Raw genomic sequence first — 8,005 nt, 5'->3', positions numbered from 1 at the left:
CATTCAAACGAGAATTCCTATGACAGCTGCCCCATCACTTCCATATTCAGGAAAATAACGAAATTTTGTCCCAGAGGCCTTACAAGGGAAAGATTCCTGTTGGCCTACCGATGCCTTTTCTTTTCCAAGAAATATAAAGAAAAGAATGCTGTGGCCTTGAAGGCTGAATTAGTATTCCTCACATCAAGCTGCCTAGAATCAGAAGCATGATGTACACTTAAAAATGGAAAAGCCTCACCCTCCCGTCTTGAAGAGGCCCAGAACAAGTGAATTTAAAATCCCGGCCTGATCAGTATTACAAAAGCTGTGCTAGGTCACAGGGTAGCCTCAGGGAGACAACGCTCACCTGACACTGAGGCCACCTACATTCCCCACTTGGTTCTGCCCACAACCACCTTCCTCCCTGCCTCGGTTTCCCTGCCCGTCAGGGGATAACAGGCGTCTTCTGAGTGTGCCGAGATTGCTGCAGGAAAGCAAGAAAGTGTGAGTTGTCTGTAGCTTCGTGTTGGTAATCAGAGGTCCTGGATCCAAACCGATGGGATTTTTGAGTACACACCAGGAAATGTGTCAGCCACTGTATGCTTCCTGAAACATAGCAGGTGGTGAGAAGTAGGCTGCCTGATTACCAATGCCTACTTACAGTCTACTGGGCTAAGGAAGAAAAGACTCCTTCTGAGGAGGAGATTGTAGGGGAAGGACAGCTTTTTGCTAGGTTCCTTCATGTCCACCCACCGTGGGAAGAGCTGCCTATGGCGTGGCTAAAGAAGGAAAGGTGTTTCAGGTGCGATGCTTGGTCTGTACTAAAGCTAAAAGAAGAAGGATGCTCATCTTCAGACACTTCTCTACAGAGGCACGAAACAGAGCAACATATTTGCTTTCTGAGACCTGATCCAGCTCCCTGACTGCGCTGTGTTCAAGCAAGGGCTGACAATAAGAGGCCATATCCACCCTCCCTGCCCAGTTCCAGTTCTCCAGGCCTGCAGAGCTGCCTCAAGTGCGAAAACATTTTTCTAGAGCTACACTAGTTCCATACCAAATGTTGTCATCTGATCTGTACAGTCGCTCAACCTCTGATGTGCTGCAAATATAAAATAATGCCCAGCCTAGAAGGGAGCCCTAGGATACTCCAAGAGATGTTAGTCTTGTGGATTTGGATTAAAATCTGATCTAGGTATCAAGGATGCAACTTGTCCTTAACGGCAGAGGCCACAGACAGTTTCTCAAAGCAGGTTTGCCAAATTCAAAGCCTTGATTCAAGATAGACACAAAGGGCATCCCAGCAGCCAAATACCCCCTGCCAAATACTGAGTTCAGTACGGATGCGAGCAGCAGTACCTGTATGAGCCATGTTTGGGATGTACAGAGGGAAACCTTCCCTGAGATCACGGCCATCTGATGGTACCAGCACAGGGCACAGCACCAGCCCAGGGAGGGCTGGGGTGTCTGGAGGTGGGGATGCTCCAGGCAAAAGCATCCTTGCTCTCAGCCGCAGCAGCAGCAAATGGCAGACCAGTGACTGCCCCCCCACTGCAGCTCTGCTGCCTCTCGTGTTGATCTATTGCAAAGCTTCTCCGCTCCAGTCAGGCCTAGGACCACTAATAACAATTAAAAGGCTCCAGTTTGGGTTATGTAATTTATGGGTCAAGGTTCCAAATGACCTTTTTAAATTACTCCCGCATCCCAAGCTGTAAGAGCAAACATGGATTAAGATGATGCTTAGTGGAGATCAACCATTTGTGTCGATATTCACTGAAACAAAAGCTTCTCTAAACGAACAACTGCACCAGTGCTTGGGCCAGTCATATTGTCAGCAAACTCCGTCATCTCACTGTTCACCCCTTTTTCCACATCATTTAGGAACTTGTTCAAGAGCACAGATCCTAGTGTGGACCCCCTGCAGAACTCCCCGGTGACCTTCCTCTATTTAGTCCTATGCTTTTTTCAGCCTTCTATCAAATAACTATCCATGCTAGATTTTCCCTTTTATCTTGCTGCTCTTGGCTTTCCTTTAAGGTCTTTTCAAAGAGTCTTTGTCAAAAGCCTTTGGGAATCCAGGCAGATCACATCAAGCAGATCACCCTTCCTCACATACTAGTTGACCTCGTCAAAAAACCTCCAAGACGTTTGTAAGGCAGGACCTCCCTTTGCCTGCTGACGCCGTGCTGACATTATTGAACAGGCTGTGTTTATCCAGGAGGCTGCTCTGATCCTCATCATAGCTCCGTAGGCCACGAGTCCTACGGTCTGACAGGCTCTCAGGCAGGATTTTTGCTGCTGCTGTGACAGATGGAGGATTTAGTACTGGTTTTGATTTTTTAACTAGCTGATCTTCTAATCCCTTTTTGGACATCTCAGTTATATTTTTATGCTTAATCTGCTAAAGTTTATGTTCTTTTCCGTGTTCTTTACTCAGACACACCTGCAGCTTTTTGAATGATGCCTTCTTACTCTCAGCTGTTATCAGCGCCAGCATCTTTCCCTTTTTTAGGCCTTTCAGGGTGGGTGGTAGCCCTACCACTGCGCCCCCAGCATGGTCTCTTCATCCATCTCCACCCACCTGTGAGGATCTCATCCTCCCAGCAGTTCTTCTGAGCTTATTTTTAACAAGCTCAAGGTTTCCAAAGTGCCTCTCATATCAGCAAAATGTGCCAGTGCTCCTGCCTTGTTTCACAGGCTTCAGGCTCTGATGTTCAGACAATCACAGCAATGATTTGGTTCCCTGCCCTTCTCTTTGAATGCTAACCCTCTTGTTTTATGCTATCCCCTGATGTATCCTTCCCTAGAGGCTACAGAATTTGCTATGTCTTGTCCTTGGGAACACTGTCCTGAAAAATGTCACCACTGGTTGGCTTTCCCCCCTCCTCACTTACAAAGCTCATTGCCAACCTCCTGCATGCTCGTACCAGAAGCCCATTTCTCTTTTGATCCAGAAGAAGTCCATCCCTCCTGTGCAAGTGCTCTGTAGTACAGAAGTGTTCCCACCTCCTCCTGAAACCTTATTCTCAGCCAGGTTGTGAAACCGCCATCCACATCCCTCCCTGGTCCCAAGCAGCATACTAGGGGCTTTTCAGCAGCAGGTGAGCACAGACATCCTGGTTTTCATCTTCTTTCCCAGGAACTTACACATTGCATCCAGAGCTTTTCGCCTTCCTTTCGCTATGACACAGGTACTGAAGTAGACTATGACGATGCATCCCTCTCTAGCTTATCCTAGGAGCCACTCATGTACCCTGTGAAGTTTGTCCCCTTCATGTCCTTGCCCAGGACAGTGGGAAACTCCGCTGGCCTTCCAGCCCCCGCTCGTCCCCACCTGTGTCTCAAAACAGGGAGTTAGGCTGGAAAGCTGGATGCTGGGTCTGGCAGGTGTGCACAACGGATGAGTGCTAAAAGGGCCCTGTTGGGGATACGGCAAGGAGCACGCACGGTAGAAAAGGGCTCTGTGTAGATGGTGTGGAGCAAGCACGAGCCACAAGACCCTGTACGCACAGGGGAAGGGCGTTCTTCAGTCTGGCAGCTTACGCCAGGGTTGTCCTCTGGAGCAGTCCTCCCAAGCCACATGGATGTGTTCTCTAATCAGGAATGGGATAGGGAGAGTGGATGGGAGAGCTCATACGGTGAGGGGATGGGCTACAGTGTAATCTGGGGAAAGCTATCTTAACAGCTAAATTAAACATGTAGCCACGTGTAGCTTGTGAGGAAATAAAGAGGAGATTGCCTTCCACACAAGCATCTCTTCTGCATGGTGCTTGTACAGACTGTGGTCCTGATGTAAGCGTGAGTCAGCAGACTGGTCCTTGGTAACCTCATTCTTCCCTGGCGCAGCTTAGGGTTTCCCTTTCCCCAGAGCTCCAAATGTCATGGACCTCAAAAGAAATGCTGTCGTTAAGATGTCTTTTTACAGAATCTTCCTTGACAATACTTTTTTTGCGTATTTCGGGGGAGAATCCCCTCGTCTTACCCCAGCAATTTCCAGCTGCCAGCAAAGCGTCTTCTGGCAGTGAGAAGCGAAGCGCGAGGTAGAACCTGCTCTGGGTTGCCCTCAGTGACAGCAGGGTTTGCCTTGGCTCCATCCAGTCGGGGGAGATACAAACAGCTGCAGTGTCCTCGATAAGTCTTGTCCTAGGCCCAGCTCAGCTAGACCCAAAAGCCAGGTCTCTCTTTACTGTCTGGGGTGGGTCAGGAGAAATCAAAGAACAGGTAAGGAAATACCTTTTTTTCATCTTTGTTTGTTTACTTTGTTTGGTTTTGGGGTGGGCTGGGGTTTTTTCTATTACTGGACTGGTGAAAAAGAGGCACTAACTGATCTTTTCAAGGGCTGCATTTGATCAGTCACTACCACAGAGGTTTACCACCCCTCCAAGCCTTTGCACCTCCCAGAATGATGCCATTTTTAGAAAGTATTTTTTAAGACTGCATGTGTTTGCAAAACACAGGTTCACTCAGCCATGCCCTGCCTTTATGGCTTCTGATGAATCGTGCCGGGCGTATCTGCAGATGCAGGGAAGTGCATTCTCTCCCAGGTTTCCTTTCCTCCCTCCCATGTCCTGATCATTTGTTCAGCAGAGTGCTGGGAGCGGGACGAATCCACCCGGGCCAAGAGCATCTGCTGACCATCCCTGTAGTCTCATGAAATTGCTTCGGGGACACCGGACAGCAGAGCGCTCAGGCACAGCACACATCTGAACTAGGAGCTCCCGTCCCCATCACGCCCTGGCTCTCCAGCTGGCCAGCTTCCCCGCTCCTGGAATCGGAGGCTCCTGGGCCTCACGGGAGCGGTGACCTGCTCTTGCCAGATGTCCCATTAACAGATTTGGTACTCTGCTTGAAAGACGCCCTCAGCTCCTTCAAGAGACTGCCACCCGCTCTTCATAAATTTCCCTTTGAAGAGGTTTATGTTACTGGCAGCTACTCTTTCTTATCAGGTCTGGGCAATGTGTAATAAGTAATTTCTAAGGCCCTCACACCAGGTAATGCCTTAACGTTAATGCTAACAAAGGTACAAAAAGATCCACCTGGCCTTTAGTGAGGAAGCATTTCCCTTCCTCCCTCCCTCTAAGCACACCAGCAATAGGACAAAATGTTTCTGACTATTTCTCCCAGCCCTGGTGAGTTACCAAGAGGAATCACCTTGCAGCTCTCATGTTTTGAGAATGGAAGACCTGATGTGAAAACGAAAGTCCTGGCTTGATAAAAATAATAATTATTTGAATTGCTGGGTTTTTTTCAGTTCAGATTCAGCCCTTTAAAACTGAGCCTTAGTCTCCCTAGACCTAGAAGAAACCATTAGGACTGTGATGCAGTGATGTTATCCATCACATGCTTTCTTGGCATTCCCAAGTGCAGCTCTGCAAAGCCCTGTGTTCTTCCATACACATCCGGCTTGTACATGTCCTCTGCTAATCCTGAGAACGTGACTGACAGCTTGTCACTCACGAACACGAGAGGGGACCATGTGCCACGCACCACACCGTGTAGGATCACCAAACCAGGATCACGGACTTTTCTTTCCCTGATCCCACACGGCTAGCATCAGGGTCACTCTGTGAAAGGTGTACATTAGCTGAAAACAGGCAAAAGAAAATACTTCTTTATATCATGAGTAACTGGGAACTTTTGGACTTTACTGTCCCAGAAGTCAGTGGAGGCAGCTGGTGTCAGCAGGGTCAAAAGGAACCCGATAAATCCGTGGGCGAGAGGGGCCCATTATTGGAGGGGATGGGCAGGGATGTACCCCTGCACTCTTCCTCAGCAGCATCTCCTGCCAGCAGTGCAGGACACCGAGAGCTGGGTTACAGGGACCATCTCCAGCCCAGAGCAGTCTCTGTGGGACAGGACTCCAAATGAAATTGGAGCATAAACCTAACTAAACCTGGGGGACGGCGAACGGGGTGGGAGAGGGATAAGGAACTGCTGTCTGTAATATGGCAGGGGTTATAGGGCAGGTGCCTGAAAGGGATGGACTCAACCAGCCTTGGGGGATGGCTGTTTCTTCTCCTGGCTCTAAAGGGAGCTTCGGAAAGTGAATAAACTGGCTGCGGGTGAACCTCTGAAGAGGGTCGAAATTAGGTGAGATGCATCCCTGTCTGAAGTTCAAGGTAACAGTTTTTAACTTCTCCTGGACTTCTTTAGGCCCTTGTGTATCTGTCATGTTTCTACGGTGCCAGATGGCAGGGTTAATCATTGTAAAGAATTTCATTATTTTGTTTTCATCACAGTGCATTTTTTATATGAAATGGTTCCTGCGGAATTTTAATCCTATTAGTAAAAGCTTAACAACATGAAATTAATCATAATTTAAAAAAACAGAACAAACCAGGTGCTGCAAGTGTTTCAAAAAACTGAGAGGAGACCTGACAAATTTAGAGGAGTCCAGGATTTGGTCTTTCATCACAGTCCAAACCTCTCTCAACTTTTAGTTCATCGTCTTCGGGGGTGGCACCAGTTTCTATAAGGATTGTGGATAAACTGTCTTATTTGATGACGAAGGAATACAACAGCAACACATGACTGTGACCATTGCAGGACCAGTCAAATCCCTCCTTATGAAATTTGAGGTTTTCAAGCTGAATATTCCCAACACAAAGTCAGCACCGTTGGTAAAACTGGTAAGGAATTAACATGCAGACCTGCAATGCAGCCTCAATCTATCCCAATCACTCTGTCTCCAATACTTAAATTTGATTATAAGTTCTCTTATCCAAGTTATTTTTCAATTAAATGCCTGTGTATTGTTATGAATGTTAAATATCTCTCTTGACTGTCTGCAAATGATGTACAATCAAACTGTTGGTTAATTTGAAGAAGCGAGAGAAGAATTAAGATTACATAAAAACACAAATTCTAAAAACATACTCTTTTTATTTCATATATTTAAAAAGAAATACTAGAGTTCATAAAAATAGTAAGAAAGGTTAAGTTTTCTTTACAAAACTTAAGTCAGACAATGCCGATGCACTGAAACCCCATACTGTCTCATGATGTTTTGGTTTTATTTTTCTACATTCTTGGTTCGACATGGGAGCAGATGCTTTTTTAGCACATTTGAAACCGCATTGCTGAGCCACTGCCCAGGTAGCTGGCAGGGAAGCACACAGGGATGTGGGGGGAGCCCAGTCGCCGCAGCTTTCTGGCCTTGGCCAGTGGCAAGTACAGAGACAGGATCAGGAACTTTTCATTGTGAAAATATAGGATGACACCAAATCCGATTTTCCTGATAAAGGTACATTTTCCTCCCCCTTCCCTCCACAGTGACCAATTAGTGAATTGTTGCTTGGTGCCCTCAAGTCTCTAAGTTTAGTTTTTCTAGGTACCCTCAAAGCTGAGACTTGTTACCTCACCAATGGCCGTATCAACGCAACTGAGAGCAAGAATTGAGGAGCAAGAGAGAGCGAGAGTGTCTCTGTTAGAGATCATGAACCCAGACAGCAATCTACTACTGACAGGGGGCAGATAGGGGAGCCGGGTAAAAGCCCTGTCCCGTCCTGCCTGATGGAAACACAGGCACTCTCATTTCCTACCTAATAAATGCTACCTCTACCCAGTAATCTGTTGTCCCAAGGCTCCCAAGACTAGTTTTGGGGATTTACACCTGAGTCTTTCCGGCCCATTAGTTTTCTTGGTGAAGACATGTTGTTGATGCCATTCTTCCCAGCTGAGCCGCTTTTCCTTCCCGATCACACTGCGGTGCTGGGGGCCCTGCCCAGACCCACCAGCACGTGGTACCGAAATGCCACCGAAGGCTCCCGTACCAGCAGTCCCTCTGCCCATGCTGGAGGACGTGGACATCTCTCTGGCAGCGGGAAGACCACAGAGCAGTACATGAAACCAAAGATCAGCTAAACACTGCACCATTCGTGCCAGCAAAGGGGAATAAGAAACCGTGGAGGTCTGTGCCTCGTGTTTTGGTTACAGGACACAGGGATCAGTTCTAGCCTGGCTCCCTACAGAAATGAGGGTTACGCAGCGGGGTTGTCGGCAGTTTTGTCAACCAGTAGTTTTTAAGCCT

The sequence above is a fragment of the Cariama cristata genome, unplaced genomic scaffold, assembly GCF_000690535.1.
Source record: "Cariama cristata isolate BGI_N322 unplaced genomic scaffold, ASM69053v1 scaffold27610, whole genome shotgun sequence".
Lineage (NCBI taxonomy): Eukaryota > Metazoa > Chordata > Aves > Cariamiformes > Cariamidae > Cariama > Cariama cristata.
This window is presented reverse-complemented; position numbering follows the sequence as displayed.